Source organism: Phalacrocorax carbo, chromosome 4 (genome assembly GCF_963921805.1).
Source record: "Phalacrocorax carbo chromosome 4, bPhaCar2.1, whole genome shotgun sequence".
Lineage (NCBI taxonomy): Eukaryota > Metazoa > Chordata > Aves > Suliformes > Phalacrocoracidae > Phalacrocorax > Phalacrocorax carbo.
Genome location: NC_087516.1, coordinates 16,876,300 through 16,901,008, shown reverse-complemented (window position 1 = coordinate 16,901,008; position 24,709 = coordinate 16,876,300). Strand labels below are relative to the sequence as shown.

The window sequence follows — 24,709 nt, the reverse complement described above, 5'->3', positions numbered from 1 at the left end:
GTGCACTCACATATCAGATAGCTTTTTTTAACAGTCCTTAAAATATGTCTGCTTAATTTGGTTATATTACTAGGGCATAAAACAAAATTATTCTGAGGAGAGATAACACTAAGGTTTTACTGCTGATTTTTTGCCTACGTGCGGTGTGCAGAAGAGTTTGTCCAGCAGTGTGTGCTGCTATAATCAGAACACAGTATTTTCTCATCTTTTTCTCTATGTACAGTTCAGATGCAGCTGCTAGTATTTACCAAACATGAAGGTGTTGTTCACAGCTCTGAGGGTAAGTTTGGGTACTGCTTTGAAGAATGCATGAGACATCTCTGCTAATTGCACGAATGTTCAGTGTGTATTTAAGTACCTGAATATTGGGGTGTAGGAGGCTCCCGGAAATTTTAAGGCATGATCTCAGTGATCATTGGATAGGTCTCCAGAAACTCATGTAACTCACTTGTGCTAAGAATAACTGCGTGATGCTTCCAGTGTTGGAATAATCGGTTCTGAAGGGTTGCGTACGATAGTCTGACCGTGTTTAGGAGATGAGGTGGGGGGCTCTAGAAATTTTTGAGAAAGGAGGCTTTGAAGTAGAGTTCACTGAATCCTGTAGGTAGCCCATATCGCAGATGCAGCAGGAGGAAGCAAGCATGTGTCTGTAGCTAGGTCTGCCCCTCTGCGGGAGCTTATGGACCACGTAGCAAGTTAAACAGAAGGAGTGTATGTTTGCACCTCAGCAGGCTGTTTAAGTGCTTTAAATTGCTACAAGAAGATTTATTAAAGTTAACTTATTAAAACTCTGAAAGGTGATAGAGGAGCAAGTTCCCCTTCTGAGCCATAGCATCTGTGTTGTACTGGAACCAAAGGCAACTTATCCGATTTATATGTGAAAATATATTTTCTTGTACTTGACCTTATTTCCTCTTTGAGTGTAAGATGGATGTTCACTAATTTTACACCACCACCCACTGTTTCAATAAAATTATTTTCAACAGACTCTGTAGGAAATTTGCTGTTTTAATTAATGTGGAATTATCTCAGAAATTAGCAGTACAGACTCTTCAGATTCACCATAGACCTAAAATTAATCAAACTTTTGTGTACAGGCTAGAATTGAAGAAATACAGATTAAAATTAAGAAAACCATTAGCGGTATCATTGTGCCTAATTATGACTATATATCCAGTAACCAAGGTGGGGTCAACAGCTCTACAGCTGGCTATTGCGACGTCTGAGCTCAGCCAGTGAGGAGCAGCTAGGTCGGTGGAGGGTAGGATGCTCTCCTTCCCATGTAATATGGGAGTGCAACATCTTTTATGAAATCCTCCAGCATCTGTGGCAGCAACAATGAGACTGGCCCGGCGATGAGGCTGGGCCTCTGGGAGGCAGAAGAGGCAGGCCTGGAGGCAGTGCAGAGTTGAACTCAGCTCTACCACGCAGCAAATGAATGCTCTCTCAACACTTGGCTGTTCCATAGTTATGTCCCAGCAACCTTCCCCGCCCTTGCGCTTTCCCCCCCACCCCCCTCTTTTTCTTTTTTTTTAACTTACTAAGTTACGTTTCCGAACAGCACAGAGTGACTGATACTGAAGCTTTCACTTTCCTGCTGGTCTCCCTCCTCTTCCTAAAGATGCCTAACTCTAGTTGGGACTAAGAAACAAGAAGTCTTGAGTCCTGTCATAATAATTAACATTTCTGATCTAGTGATCAGTTGTAAATCAAGGTTAAGCTTCATCACTTTGACCGTTAATGCTATTATTATGATAGGAAAGCATTGAAAAGCAACATACCGGCTTCACCCTGTGTATTTTGATGCCTAAAACCATATTATCTGTGTGGTTCTTTCTTAGTGCTCATGTATAACATTTTTAACAGTTGTACAGAAAAGAAATCCAAGAAAAATGCCTGTAAGAAACTACGTAAAAGCAGAATGTATTAGAATATGTTAAAATATGTAAAAATGTTAAAATATTTTAGAAGTGCATTAGCTATACAAAAATAATTGAAACCTAGGAAATGTAGTGAAAATATTGCACTTCAATAAAATGAAATCTATTAAAAAAGAAAACACATAGTTAAAGTCATCCAGACAACCTTAATTTTCTTCTATAATGAGAACCTGAGGGAAATGTGGAGTTAAAGTTAGTTCATTTCTGAAGACTCTAAATTTTTTAACCCTTTATGCGCAGTTTTTCTTAAAAGAGTTACGGTTGCTTGGATGCCTGAAACGTTAACTCCTCTACCTTCATATGTTTAGCTTTTTTGTAAGTTTAAGTCTGAGCACTGGAAGTCGTAGCTACAAGGTGAAGGAACTAGGGTAAGATCAGACCTATTATGTTAATCTTTTATACAGAGAATATAAAACCTACTGTAATTCTGTCATTTCCTCTCTCATTATGGTATTGAGAGCTCAGATCCATTTTTATGCAGTGGCACAAAACAGTTTGCTGCTTAAGTATAGCTTACAGAAGCTACTTTGCAGAATTGATGATCACATATGCCACAAATCAATTGTACCCATGATATTAAAAGGGAAAATTACCTAGATCTTTAAAAATTCCCAAACCTTGGTAAATATCCTTGAGTAACTGTGATATCATTTTGGGTCAAGGTGCTTTGACCGGAGGTCAGTCAAAATGAATCATCTGAGAAACTGTTGTTTTCATGTTTCTAATCTTTTTTTTTTTTGTGTGTGTGCATGCATATATAATATGTTGTAACTGAAGAACAGAAAACCTCATAAAATTTCTACATTAGGAAATCAAAGGGACTTCTTTATTTTTTTCAGGTTTTCTTCCAAATAACCTCTCTTTTCAATGTTGAAAGGTCTTCTTTATGTGAGGAAATTTATCAGAGGCTATAGTAGCATAATTATGCCTTGTGGATGCTTTTTAATCTTGTGTGAATGCCTGTAGAATTCAAGCGTGCACATGGGGAGTTATACCATCAGAACTATAGGGGCGTAATTATGCTGGTGAATTCTGTATGAAGACAAATGCTTTATGAAAGGGAATTTTATTTTGGCTCTTCACTTTTCAGCTCATTCATGTTCTGAACTAAAAGGAGTTGACCAAATCAATGAAAGTAATGAAAATTCAATGGTTATCAAGTAGACTGTCAAGTGCTGGGGAAATCGGAAAGTAATAAATATATACGTTTCCTGATAACATTCATGTCCATTTTTGTTCTTATTCTCTCGCCAGTGTTTGAGTTTGTGAGGGGTTTAGTGAAAGGTTAATAAACAAGGTCTGTTCTTTGCTGAGCCTCATAAACTAATATACCCAATAGCTAAACACTGGTAGAATATTAGAGATTCTTAGCTCTCATAAAAAGCAGCTGGGGTTTCAGGCAAATATGACACTGGAGAATTGCTTGCATACTTTTTAGTCTCCGTAGGACTTCTGCAGCTAGCACTGAGCAGATCAGCCATTGAATTTCTATATGTGAATTTTCCTGTATCGCGGTTAAATTGTAATTCGTTAATTATGTGAGTCCTAGGACAGTAGTCAAAATGTTCTCTACAAATGTAGCCCATTTACATGAAAATAACTTTCAATATGTCAATAAGGGTGTAGTAACACTTTAATAATTATTTACAAAATGTGCTTAGAGTGAATTACAAGCATGTCTCAATGTAATTGCTGCATAGACCTTAAGACAAGAAGAGCCCGATCATTTTGGTGATGTAATCCAGTCCAGCCTTAGCATTGACCACAGAGCATCGCTCTGTAAGTCTTGCTTGAAGACCATTATTCCAAGGTGAACTTCATTAGAAAGATCTCTGGTTCATATTTAAAGAGTTCAGAGAACAAAGAGTCCACCACATCTATACCAACACTGAGTGTTCAGGTGAAGTGTTTTATTTGTGGTCTGAATTTAGCTTTGACTTAACTTGTTGAATCTTTGCTGGATTAAAAAGCCTTTAGCGCTGGATATTATTCAATGAAAATACTTAAAGGCTGGGATCAAGGCATCTCAGCCCTCTTTTGTTGTTAAGCAAATCTCCTTGAGGTGCTTTAGTTTCTAACCATGAGGCAAGAGTTCTGTATCACCAGTTTTTCCTGTAGTTTCTTTCAAGTTTTCAAACATCCTCTTAAATAAGGCATCAGGGGCTGTCAGCAATGCTATTACTAATGAGAGAATTACAGCACGAGCTGAACAAAAGTGCGCTCTCCCCTTTGTGAGGAGGCATGGAGGAAGACATAAGGGTGAATATATTGCTTCTACCAAAATTTTAGTTTTTCATATTTCTTGTCACAAGCCTTTTATGGGAGATGCCTTGTAAAAGCTTCCATTGGATACTGTGCTTTTCTAAGGCAGGCTTATCAGAGGGATACGGCAAGGTGATACCTTGCTGAGATAATCAGAATATTTGGCTTTGCCCTGGGTAATGTTACGTACAATGGTAGTGCTTCTCTCCTGCTTCATATTATTTTTTCTGCTAAAGGTTCCTTTTAGAGTTGAAAATAGAGTCTCCAATTTTGCAAATATTGTTTACTTTTTGTTCCAAATTGTGTAACCAATTTTTTTTCATTAATAAAGTATATATTTGTCATGTGGGCATGAATTCAAGTGAAGTGGGTTAAAAGGTAACATGGCTGTGTCATTTTCTTTATTTCCTACTTTGCCAATTTTTCATTTGTAATATTTCCTGGTGCTCTTTTCTTTGTTTTCATCAAAACATGGCCCTGTATATCTACCCAATATATTCATTCAAGATAGTGAGTGGAATTAGTCTCTCCTGAGAGCTCACTCTTGAAACATTGCAAATGGAAGATGAGTCTGGTTTTGGCTACCAGCGGAACTCTGTAAGTTATCTATTTTGTAATTAATGTAGAATAGAGGTGTTTGTGCATAGTGCTGTCATGGTAATCACTGTCAGGCAATGGTTAGGTAAGTGTTTTACAAACATATAAGTGTGTGGTTTTGCAGTTGTACCCTGTTGCTCTGAAGGTGTTTCAGGACTGCTGTGCAAGCAAACTGAAACAAAATATTTAAATTTCCTTTTACTTAGCAATAGTCTTCAGCTGTTCTCTCCAGAGCAGGCTGTGTGCTAGTCATGGTAAGGCCTTAGCTAGACCATCTGAGGAATTTTTTTGATGTCTTGAAAATAACAGGATCAGTTTTATTGTGTTTGTGTGGATGTGTGTAAGGGGCAAGAGCACTACAGAAATGCACAGAAAAGGGAGCAAGGAAGCCCACCAGCCTGAGGACCTGTTGCGACATGACCCTGAGAAAGAGGTACTTGACACTGTGAGTAAAGAGACTGTCTCCTGCTGTTTGCTTCTTACTGTGTTCGGGGAAACAGCATGTAGAGTACAGGGTTAGTAAATACATAGGATTACATTGAATAAATGCCTATCAACTATTTGAGGCATAACATAAAAGACATCAAAAATCAGCTAAATGTTTCTATCTAAATTTACTGACAAAGTTTATAACAGTGTCTTAGAAAGTCCTCAGTGAAGGTGACTGGAGATATAATGCATTGATGAAACTGCACTAAAACTACACGGCAAGTCTGCTTTTCAGTCTGGAGCCTGAACTGAAAATTCTATATTTTTAGTAGCATTGAGTATTTGTGTTTGTTTTGTGTTTTCTAGTCAGAACAAAACCTTGGTAGTTATGGAATTGTATAGAAAAGCCTAAGTTGGGAGCCCTGGAGATCATCTGCTCCAAGCTCCTGTTGAAAGCAGGACCTTAGATGAGATTATCAGGGTCCATCAAGCCTGGTGATTTCAAGGGAGTTCCCCCGTGTTTCTGGGCAACCTGTTCAAAGTTTGGTTGCTCTGTGTTGAAGAATTTCTTCTTACACCTGGATGGGTTTCCTCTGAAGCCGCTTGGCCTGTTGCCTCTTGTTTGTCACTGGGCCTCTTTCTGAAGAGAATCTCCATCATCTCTAGAACAACCATTTAAATGTTGGAAGACTGTGTTCAAACCCCAGCTCCATGCTGAATGAACACAATTCTTTCAACCTTTCTTCATCTGTCCAGTTCTCCAGTCCTTTAATCATCTTTAATCATCTTGATCAGCTAGACCCTCTCCAATTTTTTAAATGTCTCTTTTGAGCTAGAAGGACCAAGACTGGACATAGTATTCCAAATGTGGCCTAATAAGTGCTGAGGAGAGTGGAATCATCCCATCCTTCGGTCCGCTGGCTGCAGACTTACTGAGGCAGCCCACAACACCATCTGCCTTCATTGCTGCAAGGGCAGCAGGCTGGCTTGTGTTCAGTTTGCAATCCACCAGTACTCCCAGGTCCTTTTACCCCTGATAATACTATTTAATTTTTGACTACATATAATGAAAGCAAAGCACAGAAGTTCACCAAGTTTCAGAAAGACAAGGGAGGTGCTCTCCTTATTTTACCCTGAAGCCCAATGACTTCAGCACCTACCCACAGTATGGGAGACCTGGGTTCAGTTATTTCCTTCTTTTGAAGAGTTGGACCTGTGTTGCTCACAACCCTGAGCAGTGCCCTCGGGAGGAGGCTGTAACAAGCCACAACATATTCTGGGGTTCCTTCAGACTCCCCTGTTGCCACGGTGATATTTTTGTTTAATATACTTTTGATGTTTCTTAGACTAGGGGTTACAGGTGTCATGCCTCCTTGGGGATTATTTGTCCTTTGTGCACTCTCTTCTCTTCCCACTTTGGTTCAGAAATGCAAAAGTCCAGAGAAATTCCCTGGAACTTTAGAGAAGGAACTGTGTTTGCCCAGCTCCAGTGTGATCCTTACGACATACTAGGTCTTTGTGTTTGGTTTCTTTCCTTTGATGTGAATGAACTTGCCTGGAGTTAGGTGATTAGTCATGACTTGAATGGCTCCATCTTGGTAGTGCTGGTGAGTAAGTAGGGGCTACCTGAATTTAATTTTTTTAAAAAAAGTACTTATCGTAATACTTTTTGCTTTGAACGTGGTGTTACTTGTGCTTTTTAAATTCTTTTTGTACCTCATATAGCTTTATCTATACAGTCTAGTAACTTGTGGGATAAGAAATCTATTTGTTTTGTTTTAGAGGAGTCAGGAAATATCTAAAAATATTTCCAAGTACCATGTTTTTTTTAATAAAAGCAACTTGTGTATAATGTTTGATGTATTGGGTAATAAAAAGTTGATCAATATTCATTGCTACTCCTGTTTTATTTTGGAATCCAAATGCCAGAATGAAAAAAAAAACCCAGACAAAAGCACCACCATTAACACTGGCAGTTTCCTTGCACAATAAAAACTGTGCAGTTGACTTCTCTGCATGATATTGCACTTGCAGATATCAAAGTATGAAAAACAAGGATAATTTTAATTTCATTGGTATGTTAAAGGGAAAGAATATTTCCATAGTACTTTTTAAAGATAATTTTAAAAATTATTAATTTCAAAAAAATCTAATGAGGAAAATTAATTTGGAATTTCTAGTGTAGCATGAAAATGGCACAAATTTCCATCCATTTTACTAACAGCAAAGCAGAATGTGTGACTGGTGGACATTTGTTACAGGCGTGCAGGGCACAAATTCTGTCGCAATGGAAAGCATTGCTTTCTAGGACTTGTCCACAACCTGTGAGGAAAAGATGCATTTCCATCAGTATATCCAAAATGAGGATGACTTCTGAACATCATTAGGAAAAAGAACACCTTGAATTCTCTAAAGATCCAATCTCAGGAAATTCTCGAGGACATCGTAGGAAGGAAATGTCTGCATGGAGCAGGAGATAAATCAGCGCTGGACTTTCTGATGCACCGAGCAGTGTCAGCCAGTGATTGCCAAAAGCTTGTGGGTACCACAGTATCCTCTGCATTGCTGAAACAGACTTTGGCACCAGGCAGTATTATGTGAAACACAAAATCGACCAGTTCATCAGAACAACTTGTTTCCCTAACTGAGTGCTAGAAGGGGAAATTTTAATGGAAAATGGGTCTTCTCAAGGAAATCCTGCTGGGTATTCTAAAGGCTACACTTTAATGAGCACACAAGTAAGTTACCTTGGAGAGGAAAGCTGGCCTGGTAAAGAAGGCTCAAAGGTGATAATTAAACAAGAAATCAATATGTTAAGTATGGAAAAGGGGGGCATAACAGGGAATGAAAATTGAATCTACAAAATGTAAATTACTTTTAAAGAAGATAAAAGTAATAAGAAATTATTACTGGCCAGTAGAGCTTAAGACAATAAGAAGGCATTACCAATGTATGAGGAACAAAGGGACAACTAAATCAAGTATAGATTTCAGTCTAGCAGAAAAAGACAGAACAGATCCAAAGCTTGAAAAATTCAATCATTATAAAGACGCAGTGAGGGTGATTACACATAGGAATAATTTCCCAGTGTAGGTAGGTGGTAAGCTTGCCATTGCTAGGAATTTAATCCAATTGGATACACTTTAATCTGACTCTGGGAACAGGCTTTTGAGTATCTCTGTGGATGGCTGTGGAGGTCATTTCTTCTGTGCAATCTGTACATCTGTGAACTTATATTTGTTCTTTGTCACTCCCTTCTTTCATAAGCTGTGGAGAAGAACAGAAAGCTCTCATTGCCCTCAAAGTGTTCCACACACTCAGCTCTGTGTAAAGACAATGACTAAAAAAAAAGTCTTCTGCTTCAGGGCTACAGCTGGCTGCCTGCAGAAAGCGAGAGGCTGATTCTCTAGGTTAATTCTGGATTTTTAAAATTTCATTTTTCTCTGAAGCTTTAGGGACAGGCGTAGCTGGTCATAAAACCTTGGAGAGATGGGGCCAATTCTCTGCAGTGGAGGGAATCCTCTCTTTTAGATAACTGATGTTTTCCAGCTGGCTGAGGGATCAAACAGTTTCCTCCCTAACTCAGGACAGCAAGGACTTTGAGGTCTTTTTGCTTTCCTCTTCATTATGACATCTCCACATATCTGATCATAATTATGATCATTTGGGCATATCTCTCATAATCAACTCACTGTCGTTACTAGAGCCTGGGACAGAGGTATCACAGCCATTTTTGGTGTACATATTAGCTTAATTTCTTCAAAATTTATTTTTTTGTTTGTTTTCATAACCCAGCTCACTGGGGAGAGCAGTGGTAAGCAGGTGAAGCATTATGTCACATACAAGACAGCAGGTTGCCTGTTCTGCTTTAAATTCTACTGATTTCTAAAAATCTTCCCAGCTTGGTTTTACTGCAGTAAGTTATAGGTGAAAAACACCATTTCTTTTTTCAAAATGGGCTGATGCCAATCGTGATGCTTGATGAAGTTGCAGAGCTGCCATGCAGTCTGCTCGAGTGCCGCTTTGCCGCCTGCGTGCAGCAGCTAACAAAGGGTTTGCTGTGCTTGCAGCAGCGTTGCCTCTGAGTCCAGCTTTCCTTCTGCAGCCCTCTCCACCTTTTGTTTAAAAAACCTGCTCTTCCAGAGCAAAACAAGGAACCTTACTAATATTACAGTACTGAAGAGGGAGGGTGCAAGAGCTTTTCTTAGTGTTTTGGTTCTGCTGAATTGCAAATGGCAGTGAGTGGAAAGATGGATGTCAGGAGTTACTGGCAGGCAGGCTGTGTATTGTCATCTCCTTCTTAGGCAAAGGGGTCTGCCAGCCTTCTGCCTGGTGGTCATGCTGGCAGGTGGCTCTGGTCTTACACTACTCTCTGTGGCACAGATGTGAAAGTACTCACTCGCTTCACGATGATCCTCCTCTCCATACGGGAAGCTGAGGCTGTCAACAAACACCTATTATCATCCCACGAAGTTGTGAGCAGAGACCTTCTGTTTCATCGCATCAGCACGTTTTCTTCTTAAGTGGGCAGAGGAAGGGCATCCTCCATCTTACGTGAGCCATTAGGTATTCTTTTTTTGTGGGTCCAATGGAGGGGCACATTTGCAATGTTCCAGTTGTTGTGTGGAGTTGGCACTTGCTTATGTAAATAGACATTGGTTTATCGCGTAAGTCACCTTACGTATCATCTGTCATATGGCTTATCATATCACTGCTTTGCATCACATATAATGTTGGCTTATGATATATATTTATGGTTAATCATATGTTGTGGGCTTAGCCTGGACCCATCATCTAACAGGTGACTGAATACCCATCTGTAGCTCTTTGTGGTGGTACAGAAGTTTGTACACAGGAGCAGGGTAAGTCTGACTGGAAAATAGGAGGTGGATGGATTGAGGGAGATGAAGGGAAAAACCCAACAGAACCAGATTATTCCTTGAATGGCAGAACTAATGAGTACTGGTTTGCTTTTGCTTTGTATCTCTTGAGGTACGGTATGTCATGTTTGTCACACTGAGCTGCCCTCTGCCATGGTGCCTTCCAATCTTTCTGTGTCCTCACAGTGAGATTCCTTACTTCCCCATAGCATCTCTGCCACGGTGTTGCACTTCATTTTTTTTTTCCACGGCTTTTAGCTACCGTTGCTTGGCCTAATGACTGGGAATGACCCAGCAGACGCCGTTCTGGAGATGCATGCATGCAAGGTGGCTAACCTGTACGTGTCCAGCATGGTCAGCAGCTGCTACCAGCTGAACCTAATCAACTGCCCTTCTCCTCTGCTGGCAACAAAATTAATGACTTTGGGAGCTGCCTTCCATGACGTGCTGAATGTTGTACAGCTCTTTCGTAAGATCTTACTATTTTAAAAAAGTCTACTCTGTTTAATTTGGTTGAAGCTGAACAGACATGACAGAGAGACAGTGTGATGCACGCAAGCTTCATTTCCTCAGGAAGCCAAGCTAAAAAAAAAAATCTGCCTAGGAAAATTTTCAGCCAACATTTGAGAAGCTTGCCGTTAATTATCAAAATGAAGAAGCAGAGTGTGCTAACACCGTGTTGATTCAAACCACCAGAATCAATCTCTCAATAAATAGACCTGCTGAAAAAAAAAGTTAAATGCATCAGGCTTGTGCACTCTGTGATGTTCCTTTTTAGCTTCTGTATCTGGCCTTGTGACAGCCCCCAACCCTAAAAATCACCCTCCCTTACCCAAACACTACAGGATACACAGAATTTAAAAGGACTGTTTTATTCCTAAGGTGTCAGAGAACCTCTGTCTCTAAGGTTGTTTATTCAGAGCGAGTAAATTGAACTAGGTCAGCCTGAATTAGGGTGATGTTCTTTGTAGTGCCCATGTTCCTGGCGCTCATGGGACTCAGCATCTCCGGAGAGCTGCTACTTTGCAAGGTCTCCCGCCAACCCTTCCTCTTGGCCTTTGTTGCTCAGAGAGCTTCTGCCCTGTGACAGACGTATTTGCACCCACTTTGCAGAGTAGTTTTGTATCCATTGATGCAAAAAGATGAAGAAGTAAAATACGTGTTTCCTGTATCACTGTTTCTATTGCTGTAAAGTCAGTATTTTAAAGGCTTTAAAGTTTTGGGAAATGGGTTTTTGATTTATTCTGAGAACCAGCCTTCTGCTGTTTATTCGCTTGTCGTCTACCTTTTGAAGGTCAGTCAGGAACTACAGCTTTTACAAATCATCCCTTGTATTTTGGGTTAATTCAGGCCTTCCTGCACTTTACTCAGTTGTTGTAAATGCCGTTTATAATTTATACAGAATGTGGTTCATCTGCCCTGTGACTAGGAAATGTTAAAAGAAAGCATTCAGTCATGCAGTTTATGCATCTGTTGATGCAGACTGGGGGTTTTAAAAGAACCCAGAAGAATTAGGCATTCAAATTTCATTAGAATGCTGTGGAAGTGAAGCATATAAACACTGTTAAAAAGCTCAGTCATTATCTATAACCCTTGTTTTTTCTCCAGTTTAATTTGTGCATAAGCTTGCTTAGGGGAGAGAAGTGGATGAGGCCAGTTTTGCACACCTTGCCTCCTCATCAGTGCTGAGGAGCAACCCTGCCTTAGAGCTTGAGCACACTGTGGCTTTCTGGCCTTTTCCATTTTTAAATGCAGTTTCATGTACCCATCTAACTACTGGCTTTATAATAAAAACATTATTTTCATAACCATAAAAATTAATGTAAATATCTGATCAATAAAGCTGTTAATATAAATAGTTTGGTGAGTATGAATATGAAAATACATTTTATACTTATTATATACGTATGACATCCTGGGAATGATTTGTACCTTTTCACACTCTGAAATGTTCAGGGAGACAAAGCTGAAAAAAAGGTCGTTTCAGAAAATAAAATTGTACTGCAGAATGTAAAAGAATTTGATATATTGCTTTTAAATACAATGCAATGTGACCAAATATTACATGTAACTGTCAGATGTCTAACAGAATGCAAAAGCTTCCTCTATATGCAAGAATCAGTAAAGTGCAATGTGATAAATATAATGAAGAACAAGGCGAGAGATCACAGTCAGATGAAGAGCAAGTACAGAGCGGAGTTTGTTCTGAAGTCAGAAGAGATTGCTGCAGCAGTACAGAATATGCTTGCTGGAGGAAGGAGTTAATAATTGTGCCAGCAATGTTCAGCCCCTATTTATTGCAAGAGAGAATTAATGGCTTTCCTGCCCGATACTGAAAATAGAAGCCAAATTTAAGTTTCTTGAAGGCAGATTTAATTAGATCATGAAACTTCTGGCTTTTGGGTCTAAATAATGGGGTAAGAATGGCCACACTAAATCAGAGCAGGGTACGGTCTCTTAATGCTTTCTTAGGGGTGAGAATAGGAGAAGCACAGAGTGATACTCTCCCCAGTTTCCAACTGTGCGCAATGCACGTACTACTTATAATGCATTTAAATCTACAGTTTATATTTATTAGCCCTTGCTGAATCCTTTCTCTATAGATTGTACTAATTATTTATTAAACCTACTTATATTTTTGTTAACCACAACATTCTTGTAGCAATAAAGTATATTACACATATATACATAGCAGTGTAGCTATGAATTGTGTGAAAAAATACTTGATTTATTTAAATGGTAATACTTGGTGCCTGCTAAGCCTTATGATATGAGAAATAGTGAACAATTGTTCTGTACTATCCATGCTTTTCTCACTTCTATATACAGTTATTTCCTCTCAGTCATCTCTTCCAAGTTGAAAAGTACCTTCATCCATCCTCATGCAGTTATAGTAGTATACTGGTATTCCCCTTCACCTGTGTTGTCCAGCATATGCCTTTCCTACTTCTAATAAACCTTTGGACATGGGCCAATCAGACCTAGGTGAATTATTTCAGATGTGGCTGCAGTCTGGGTTTATACAGTGGTGTAATATTTTGTCTTTTGAATTTCATCCTTACATAATGATTCGTAATATTTAGTTTGCATTTTCTACCTGCCAGTGAGCACTGGACAGTTGTTTTCAGAGAGGTCTCAACAAAGAGTCCGATATTCTTCCTGATGTGATAATAAATAATTTATTTGTAGTTTCTCACTGTGTATGTGCAGTTAGGTTCCCCCCCATGTGTATTCTTTTACATCTATCGATATTAAATAATGTCTACATTTTTGTTGCTGAATCACTGTGTTCAGTATGACGACACCTTTTGAAGTATTGACTGTTCTGAGTAATTTGTATCATCAGCGAACTTTGCCATCTCATTATTAATTCCCTTTTCCAGATCATTTATGAATATACTGAAGAGAACAAGTTCAAGTGCAGATCCCTGATCACTTCATTCCCATGGTGAAAACAATTTATTACTACACTCCAACACATCATTAATCTACTAAAGAATTTTCATGCTTCTGATAACTTGGTTTCTTTAAGAGCCTTTAGAGAGAGATATTGTCAAAACACTTTGACTTCTGGAAATCCAAGAACATTATAGCAATCCACATTCCCAAGCTGGCTGACTTCTTTAAAGAACTACTAATATCATAAATTTCATCAACCAACAGTAAATTGAAAAGCCCAAATTTAGCCAGGTTTCTCCTTCTGCAAATATTACATTATTTGTATACTAAGAATATCTGCAAGTACTTTCATTATTAGTACCAAGGCTTCTAGCAGTTAGTGACAATTTCTGCAGAAAAGTTATTACTGTGCTGCCAGAAACTCCAGAGTGAGGTGCAGATTTTCATTGACCCGAATGGAGCATGGTTCCTTTGTGATAGAAGTCTTCTATTTATTTTCTGTAAATGACACATCCCTGAAGCAACTGTGAGGGAATGAAAGTTACATTTTATCACAGTAGCATTTGCAGAAAAGTGAACTGCTAAAGTCCCTATTCATAACGAAACTTGGGCCAGCCATGAGTTCCTAAAAAGCTTACCTGCAGGTGCTTAATTTTTTTTATTTAAAAATTTATATCTGGGCTTTATGAACTTCTGATTAAACTTTTAAAATAAATTAAGGGTGGGAGGATTAGATGGGGAATTGGAAATGAACTGTGGGATCTTTTGCCTCTAGCTCAGCATTTTGAAGGCAACCCAAATGAGATGTGACAAAGTACAGTGCGCTCTTTTCTTTTTGCTGATCTATGTGTAAGTGGAGTTTGGTCTCTGCCAAGTTCCTTGTATGTGAATGGCCACGTCACTATCCCTGCTACTGTAATTAGCACTAATTAGCCCTTTATTGGAATTTAAAATAAATAGGCCATGATTTAGATATCACAGAGACTAAATTATTCGCTTAGATGATCCACCCGGACTAGATGAACAGCCTGCTCCCCCCAGCCCTCCCCTTTTCCACTGTTTGACAGAAGTTATGAAGATACATTTTAAGTGGCTGATATATCCAGCTCTCATGTTGTGCCCTATTTGAAATTTAAACTTTAAAATCCTGTTGAAGGGAAGTTCCTGAGTATAAGCCAAATGAAGCTGTGTCTTAGTCTGTTATAGGTCTTAGTTGCTATTGGATGTTTCCTTCCTCTTTGGAAGATGTGAACAACTTCAGAGGAATTCCTCATCAGTAGATGTTCAGAGAGGTGCTCCTACTTCTTCAACCCCCAGGCAAAACTTTACACTTCTCCATCTCAAGAGAATATCTTTAACGTAGGTTGGTCCTTGCTTATCATGACTCTGATGCTTTTCTGCGGCCTGTTGCACTGTCTTGCTGCGAGAGTATCTCCAGGCCTGTAGGAACTACTGAGTAATTTCTCCTGGTCTTCCCATATTAAAGAAGACATCAAACACTAATAGATGTCCTGGGAGAGGAAAGTGCACTTTTTCAGAGAGATATTAGATGCAGCTTAGCATTGGCATGTGTGCAGTCTATGGATCCTTTGGTGACCAGCCTACCCCTTTCTCTCTCCTTGACTCTGAAACCCCAGCTGATTCTTCTTTTTTTCTCAAAGCACCTACTGGATTTTCTGTAGTTGCCTCTATCTGAACTTACCTCTGCTCCTTGTAGAGAAGAGGAAGGCCTAGCAGCTGGAAGGGGCCAGTCCTTCAGCCACACTGGTTTTTGGTAGTTGCCAGGCCAGCAGAGGCTGCAGGGGGCTGGTAAGCCTGAGCCTGCTGCAATGCAGAGCACAAAACAATGTACAGTGCACACGAGGCTTCTGTTCAAACCTCATGTGATGGCACAGGAAGCTGTCACTGCTCTTCTGGGGTGTTGGTCATTATCCAAATGGCCTCTACATTTTGGTAATGGGAAAAATATTGATGGCCTCGATGTCTCTTTCATTGGATTATTTCAAAAGCGATTGGTGGTGTTGCTAGTCAGTGACGTGCGATGGACTACTGCACTGCTTTAAAAATCTTACATTATGCCAGTAGTATGGAGGCCTTCAATCTTCAAACATAGATGCATGCCTTCAAACAACACGAACACTAGATGTTATTCTGGAAATAAAAAGAAGCAGTGTGAATTTGCTTTTCCCATATTTTCACTGAGTTATTGGCTATTTTAGGTCTTTAATCAACATAACTGTTTGGACTTAGTTTCAGAACAGCAAAAACCTGCTGGCTTTTTCAAGGCAGGTAAAAACTTAAGCTGTCAATATGCAATTCATGAAACAATGGGAATTTCAGAAATCAGGTATGAGACATTTCTTGTTTCCCACACTAGGTCAGCACTTTCTTGTACAGATAGTTCAGATCATCGAGCTGCACTCTATGGAAGTGACTCATTTTGCATGCTGGGGTTCAGACAAAGTCTGTTAGCTGTCTTTTCTGTTACCTTCTACATGTTTTCCCTGCATTTGTAACAGCATGATTCTGCCTTCTGTCTGCAAGTGAAACAGCTTCTCATCCTCATCTTCCTTATACATAAAGAGCCTTATTAGTGTGTCAGGCTACGGCTGAGAAGCCTACATTACACGCTACCTGAGAACTATCACTGACTGTTCCAAAATGACCTTGCTTAATATGGGTGGGGTTTTTGTGCTAGTCCAACTATTTTGACAACTGCTACAGCTCATAGATGTGGATATAATTATGCAGGGCTGAAGATCCCTAATAATGAAGCATTCCTTCTTCGGTGTGGAAGTAAATATGCCAGTACGGCTGTGCTAATATTGGCAAAACTGCAATCCGCAAAACTAGACGTGCCGTTTTACCTATCTCTGTATTGTTAAAATGGGCAGTGTAACATTTATGTGTATACAAAGCCTTAGAGCACAGAAATGCTCAATACATTCTCCCTTTTGGAAATGTACCTATTACCTCAGGAAGACCGTAGCCACCCTGACAATGTGAAACTTTGCTCAAATTCTGTCAGTTCAATTCTGTCTAAGTAGTCAGAGATTAAATTGAGTTACGGTGGCTTAATGGGTTACCCCATGTCAGTGGAGATGAATCTGTGTGCAGTCCAGTAGCCAGTCACCAACACAAGGCAGAAATCATTAGATCAAACAACTCCATTTTGCAGAGGTTTAAAATATTATTTTTCTTTCCTCATGTTTGCTTGTAGCCTAAGAATGTGCACATAGTCTGTTATATGCTCAGCTGAAGCCTAGTAAGTTATTAAATTGTAGTAAGTTGATCTTGTGACTAATCTCCAAATTAGAATTTTGAAATAATGTAACTAGATCAGTTTTAAATACGTGATTGGGGACTGAAAACATGTATAAGAAATGTCCTATATGCAGATGAAATAAGACCTTCAGTGACTGCATTTGGCTTGCTTGTATACTGATGACTGGATATTTTCAGAGGTAGCTTAGACTCCACAATTTCTATTTGAAATGCTTCCAGGTGTGCTTAGGCAACTTTTTCCAATTTATCCCTAGAATTTCATGTATGTGCTTGTTTCAAAAAAATTACATGATTGTTTGGACTTCAGACAGTTTTACCTTCATAATGAATCTTCTTTTTTATTTTTCTCAAACTGTCACAGATTTACTGACATGTAAAGAAGCCCCTTTGGAGAGCCAAACCACAACACTATGGAACAGACAGCTATGTTTGGGTTTGATTCTGAACAAAACCTTGCTCTTCTTTTCGTAAGTTTTATTAAAAGAGATAAAAGAGTTATTATACAAATGTTAAATGGATATCTCATCTCTTGATGACAATTATGCTTATGGCAAGAATATTACCATCAATTGTAATGCCTAAAAATGTTGTGAGAACTTCAAGAAACCATGATCTGACTACACGTCGTCAGGCAATGCCTCTGGGGTAACGTGTGGAAGAAAAAGAGGGTTCTGCTCTTGCAGAATTAAGAAAGATTGTGGTCATATTGAAGTTATGTTAGCTTCATCTTAGCTGATACTGAAGACCAGTATAATTTGCAAGAGAAATTTGAATGTAAATATTGTCAGCATTCTTTCACACTTTTTCATTGTGAAACAGACACCATTGACTGTGATGAGAAGGAAGTTAAGAAACTCCCTCTCAGGATACCATGACTTTCTTACATATTACCACACCTTGTCAGCAATAAACCCATCTCTTAATTGCAGCTAACCTGCATTTCTTTAAATATTGTACTGCAAGCACTCCACTAAATTCTGTTTAGCAGCAGTGTTCACAGTTGCTGCTTGGATCCAAAAACTCCTGAGGTCAGAATTTTATCATCACTTCTTCAGCTTACTAGCAGATTCTCCCTCAGTTTTGAGGGCTGTTGGGTTTTTTCCTTGCTTTAAGAAAGGGGAGAGGAGAGAAAAGAGGAATAAATAACAGCTCTAAATGTTGAGATATCAGCTATAAAGCTGACTTATGATGGCAGTGTAAAATTTCCATATAATTCAGTCCTTGCAGGGACCAGCATTTAGGGGGTAGGAATACTTCCATAATTATGCTCATCCCTGTTTGGTCTCGTCTTCGAGCCATGAGCAAAAGCACCAAAACTCTTTTCGAATAAGATGGACCTTGAGACTAATTGGTCATTGACCTTTAAATAACCTGCCAGCAGCACCTTACTTCTGGTTTACCTGAATCGGATTAGGACTAACAAGGTGGAGATAGGATGCTTTGCTGGAAATCTGGCTCCCATGAAGTCAGTTTGCCGGTACATTGTTGAAAGGTTTTACCAAGTTGTTTTTTATCTTAATCTTTTTATGGCATTTATTTGCATAATTCGTTCCCTACTGTAGATTTTATTTCACAGCAACTGCATTGCTTTTTGTAACTCTGCTGTGAATGAAGCAAGCCTAAGAATTATTCTTTGCTGTTTTGCTTTTTATCTGTGCATATTCCTATTGATAGACAGGGATGGGTCCAACTGCCCAACTTTTGATAAGTAAAGAATAAAACAGTTAAATTCTATCAGACCTGTCAGAGTCAATCAAAGCAAACATGTTATTTTTGGTCCTACTTAATTTTTTTGATAAAAGCTACTTCAAGGGAAAAAGATCAACATATAACTGAAATTAAGCCCTTCACAATCCCTACTCTGCCATGTAATTCATAAACTAATGGATCATGAAAATACCTTAAAAGAGTGTTATCCATCAGAAATAATACCTTTGTATGTGCAGTGCCTATATCCCAGAAAACCTTGTGTTGAATTTGCCTGTCTGGGAGCCTGGAATCCTTTTGAGAAAGGGTGAAAGAACCGTAAAATATGTTTATGTTGCTCAGTGCCCAAATGTTATAAATGACTAATACAATCTGAGCAAAACAGTAAATCTAATCTTTTGCAACATGTATATTTAACAGTCATAAAATCTACTTCTGAGTTTGTTGATATTAGACTTTTGTTTTAGATGCTGCATGCCATATATCCAAATTACTTAGACCTCTGAGTAAAGCTAATTTTTCTTCCTAGAACCAAGTGTATAATTTCCAAGGTGACAAGAAATCTCCCACAGAAATTGTAGAATAATAGAATCAAGCAAATGCTTGCTATTCAAAATAGATTTACCACCAGAGTATCTGAAAACCTTATGGTAAGGGTAATAAGCAAAGCATGACTACTCATCTGTCTTTTTTTTTTTTTTCATTCACTGAGCAGAGGAAGAAATGTGCATATTAGAATAACGTAGGTTTGTTGTGATGATTTTTTCCCAGTAACGTATATCGTTATATGCAAATTATATGTAAATGAAGAAAGCTGCTTTGCATCTGTGATAAAAGGGGGTCAAGCACTTTTCTAATTTTTATTAGCTATTCAGGACTGGACCTCAGGAAAGCCCTAAAACTCTTGTCCTACAGTGAGTTTTAATTTTACTGTGTAGCTTTCATTGTGTGACTGCTGACCATGCTCTCTTTGGAAATTTATTGGTCTTGGTCGCAGGCCACGAAACACCTCACAGAGTGAGGCTTGGTGCATTCATCATTCTGTGGGAAGCTGGGGTAGAAATCTGAAACCCGGTGGGTTGTGCTTGCAATAGCTTCTCTTGCAGAGGAAGCGATCTGCTGTGCTCCTGGCTCGCAGGACTCACCGAGGCGCTGCAAGGTCTCTTGCCCAGTGTATGTCCTGTAGCTGGGGTCAAGGTGGGCGCTGACATCAATAACCATGGTCAGGGCATCATCTGTCAGCCTGGCAGGGAGTCCAGGGTGCCGCTGGAGTCGGGGTGGACGTTGCCGTGCAAGAGGTTCTTAGCTCTGAGGAATGCAGGAGTGCTCCTGGAACTCTACCATAGACTTTCTGTTTGCTTATGCTTTATCTCATGTAGAAATTGCATTGACTGGAAAAGAATAAGAGTGTGTTCTGTTTTAATAGGACAAAAATCGTAAACTCTAAATGAACGCTTTAAAAAAACAAACTTGTGCCATTAAGCTGCTTCTACATGGCCTTTATGTTCTTGCTGAATTATTTTCAGAATTAGTTTTGAACAATTTCATTTTTCCTTTTAGGTGATACTTACAAAGTGCTATGAGATTGCAGCTGGGCTGTCCTCTTATCCAAGTGCAAATGGGATCAAAATCAGGGAAGGAAACTCACGGTGTAGTGATTTCATTGCACAGATGCAGCCTCCTTCGCTCCCCACCCCGAGTACAACTGATGTGGTTGAATGAGGGCAAGCTCCAGGCATCATGGTTTGCTTTTGACCTCACTGCTCCTCAAGATGCTACCACCTACCCAGCTGCTGTTTAGTAGAAGCTGGCTCTACATTTTGGCATTGAATACCAGTTGGTTTGACCTCTATAGCCCTGGCTTGCTGGCAGCTGACTGCAGAAGGTGTTTTCTCTCCCTATGTAAAGTATGCTCAACCACAGGTTTAGTTTGATAAGTGGAAGTGCCATGGTTCTGAAGCTTTCATTTTCTCCACCAAGCCTGAAATAATTTGAGTCAGTTGATTGCCAAGACATAGTTAGATTGTTGTCTGTTATAATGAGTTTTAGGAGATGAGCTGTGATGTGTACTCAGTCTGAAAATGGGATGGTTTTGTTTCATTAGTACAAACTTTGCCATGCAATATGGAAACAGTGAATTGTGGGCGTCTTGTTCCAAGAACTGTATTTTTATGGCACAGGTGCCGAGAGCACCAGATTGTTGCACTTGGGTTGTGTACAAATCCAAACAGATAAAATCTAAGTGCTCTATTTATTATGTGTGGCTTTAAAGATCTTATGTGTTGGTATTGGTTAGATGTAACTTGCACCAAGGTAAGTTTTAAACCAAAGTCATTTCTGGGTGCATATTCTACAACGTCATTTTCAGTTTGTAATTACTGCCTAACATATTTGATAATTCTGTGCCCTTCAACTCTATAACACTGTCTCATGGGAAGTAAATGATTAATTCTCTTACTTCATCCCAAAAGGCAAAGGTAGTTTTTGTCATTCCTTAATTGTACACTTGCATATATAATAGAAGAAAGTACTCTGCTTTTCTGCCTATTCTGTATAATGTCATGCAGAATATAAGACACACTCACGAATCTGGAATCTCAGTCAAAATACTTTACAAGTTGTTTCCTATCTTGCGTAAAACTTTCCCACAGCCACATGAGGAATTCACTCATGAAAAACTCCAACAGCCATATGGCAGATCACTCCAAGCTAACAAGTAATCCAGTAAACTTTTCATTTCACAGCAACACAAAGTTTACCTCCACAAGTAAGGTCAGTATCTTCTGAAGGAAGGGAGAAGTGTTCTACCTTGCTTTTTGAACAGACTAGCACTGGTATCAGCTAGCTCCTGGAGCTGCATGGCTCTGTGAAGACTCTCTCTAAACTCTGAAGGTGAACATACTCTTATTTTGTAGGAGCTGGTTATACTCTTTCAGCAGAATCTTTTCTTTCTGCCACTTGGCATGTGCCACTGGGACAGTCTTTAGGATTCTTGAAATGCAAGGAATAGGCAACGGTAGTATCTCAGTGACAATTCACACCCGTCTCACCAGATAGCAGTGCTGTTCGTATTTACTGCCACATATTGATGACATTATAGCCAGAATCCTTTTTATATCTACAGAGCTGTAGGATGTTATATCCCTTTCTGAGACATTATCATCCCAGCTTTCTTGCTAGTCATGCTTTTGTACCTTCAGTACAAGGCTGGGACTTAGAAATAAAGGTTAGGGCTTTAATTTAGTTGTTGACCATCTATAATGTATACACACTGTAGTGATTCAGGCAAAATACAAAAAGACTGAAGCTTCTGTCAAAATCCAAATGAATACTTGTGGTTTTACACACCCAAGCTTCCCCTGTTTCTCAGGGTTTGGTACTTTGTGTACTTGGCGGCTTTTGGAAGGGTCAGAAAGTGCAAAAACTAAAATCCATGGGACTGTTTCAGTTTCAGTTATCATCTGCTCAACACTGGAAATCAAAATAACCTCAATCGATCTCAAAACAACCTCTCAACCTGCAAGGAAATGGCTGAGAACTTTATATGAGTTTTAATATACTCTAGTGATGGTATTGTAATTTGGAGGATGGCCAAAGTGATACAGGAGAACAGGAGGCACTGACTGGTCAGAGAAAAGTTGTATAAATAATGCATGATATATGTGCCTGAGTGGTGACAGTGCTTTATGAGCCCACCACAGGAGCGGCACTTAGCTGGGTGGACCAGGAGCCACCAAAAAACAAATAAGGTAGCTGGGGCAAATTAAAGTTAAGAAGTTTCTCACATATACCACTAAACCAATCTAAATAAACTCCCAGCAACAAAACAGTTAATGAAAATATTACAACAGCAAGTTTCAGGTTGACTTGCTGAAGACACTTCTGGCAAACAAGGTAGTTGCAGAAATCATTTAACGTAACTCCACTCGTTGGTGTTTGAAGAGAAGAGGACAGGACCCTTCGGGTGGGGCAGTTATGATATATTGTTCCCCTGCAAAGAGTCGCACCAGAATAAGATTTTAGCCTAATAATGTGGACAGGAGTGTCGTCCTTATTCCTTACCCCAATTCAGCAAGCCATGTGTCTCCTATTTCAGGTGACAGACAGGTGTCTAGCAGGCAGATCCCACTGCATGAAAAAGATGGAAGGTGTTTGCCTTCGCTAATTTGTCTGGTTGTCAAGCTCAGTTATTACCCACCATTGGGTCCCAGAGCAAGGAGTGAATGCTTTGCTGAGGTTTACTGGTCTTCATGACAACCCCTCTCCAGTGATGCACTGTTAAAAGTGTAAAGCCATCAGAGCAGGGACTATAACATGTATTAGAAATGTGACAATTCACACCTCATAATTAAATTGACAGATTAAAGAAGGGTTCCTTTTATAAAATGAAAATGAGGAGTACAGCGTGGTAAGAGGTAATCTGTCTTTTACTAGAAATAAAAGACCTGAATCATGAATTCTTGTGGTTGAACAGAATAAGATCCTATCCAATGCTTATGATGTTATATGTGAATGTTGGATGGAAACAAGAAGACTTACATTTATTCTATGCCATGTACTGTAATGGTAATCTAAAAAAATCTTTCCTTTGTCCTGATTTAAAAGTAAATCATATCAGGCCAGAGAAAATATGGAAGTAAGAGATTTTGTGAACACTGGGTGTGTCCATATATATTATCTTATAATGCTAACAGCTTATGAGGATGTAGAAGAGGAGCTATTTCTTCTCCAGATGACTTTAAAGTATTAATTTTTTTGAATGCTCTTCAATAAAATTGGTAGTTCCAAAGAATTTGACTTAGAAAATTAAGAGTTTTCTGAAAAAAAACCCATTCTTTTTGGGCTTCTTTTTTAGCTAGTTATGCTTAGATGAGAGTAGAACTTGCCCTCAAAGTTATTAAAACTATGTATGTTTTGGAGGGTAAATAATTTCTAACAGCATCTATAAACCATAGTATTTACATTCTTGATCTGTATATATTTGCTCACAGGTCTGACTATATTAAAAACAAAAACCACAAAAGAAAACAAAGGAGTCACAGAGGCAAAGTATTATCCATATCTGTAGATATACACCATAAACTTTTTATATCAAATTAGCGGCTTTTTTCCCAGTACTTCTATTTTTCATGCTTTGTTTTTCTAAATCAGAGTGCTTCAGTTCAGGATCTCGGTATGTGATGGTGGAACACCTCCAGGAAGAGAGATGGTAAACAATGCTTCCTAGGCTAGTTGAGAGCCAGTGGGGCAGAACACTCATTTTGGTAATGAGATAATATCACCATCAGATCTTAAGTAGGAGCCTCCAGCATCAGAGTCTTCAATACCGTGCTACTTGCAATTAAATCTTTGTGGTCTGTTTGGTGTTTTCCTGAACGTATTAAATCTTTTCTCACCGAGATGTTCTCAAGAACTGCTGTGCTCTTGATGATATGATTCATTTGACAGCATTTCCAGATTTCTTAAAAAAAAAGAAAAAAAAAAAAGAAAGAAAACTTCAGTTTACTCTAGGCTATTTTAGTAATATATCACACACTGACATTTTAAATAAATTTGATAGACTGTAAGTATATATGTGTCCCATGGTCACCATGATAATTCTGTTATCCACTTAAAAACTATGCTTCAAAAAGCATTAAATAAGCTTAAAATGGATGTAAAAATGAAAAAAGTTAAACCCTTTTCATCTGTTTTCTGTTCTTCTTGACCATGCAATTGTATCACATTTTTAAACTTTAACTTTTACACCCATGATAGATTGAAATGTACTTGATTTTTGTTAATAAAGGTGGGATTTTCTTCTGCTCTCTGTCTCTAGGAATTGTGGCTCTAAGATAGCATGATGGCTCATTAGAATATTAAGAGAGATAGTGATATTGCTCAAAACAAAATGGTGCCAAATGATGTGCAGAGGTCTCTTGATGCTACGCTGTCATGGCGTCATTGGTGGGAAATTCTTCAGTGAAATAGATTCAAATGAATATTTCTTAATAAAACATAATTCTGATTTTTTTAAATATTATTTTTAATGCCAAACTTGAAGTTTCAACTGTGTTGCAAATTTTTATATCACCAGTTCAATGTAGATAAATGTGATACCCTGGAAAAAAGCAATCTTAACTTTCCATGTGGAGTGATGGGCTCTGAATTGAATGTTACCACTTAGGAATGAAGTCTTGGAATTGTAATGAATAGTTCTTGTGAAAGCAT

At 38.8% G+C, this 24,709-nt stretch overlaps 1 long non-coding RNA gene across 6 annotated transcripts in view; it reads left to right on the top strand.

Moving 5' to 3' along the window:
• LOC135313039 (uncharacterized) overlaps nucleotides 1-24,304 on the top strand; it is a 31,182-nt gene extending 6,878 nt beyond the window's left edge. Inside the window, exons 2-6 of one of the 6 annotated variants that reach the window (XR_010372597.1) lie at nucleotides 9,612-9,794; nucleotides 13,492-13,556; nucleotides 14,704-14,870; nucleotides 17,154-17,259; nucleotides 20,060-24,304. This is a non-coding gene — a long non-coding RNA (uncharacterized LOC135313039). The remainder of the gene's footprint in view (nucleotides 1-9,611; nucleotides 9,795-13,491; nucleotides 13,557-14,703; nucleotides 14,871-17,153; nucleotides 17,260-20,059) is intronic. The other 5 variants (XR_010372598.1, XR_010372602.1, XR_010372601.1 and 2 more) reach the window with 5 other exon arrangements.
• Nucleotides 24,305-24,709: the final 405 nt, after the last annotated feature.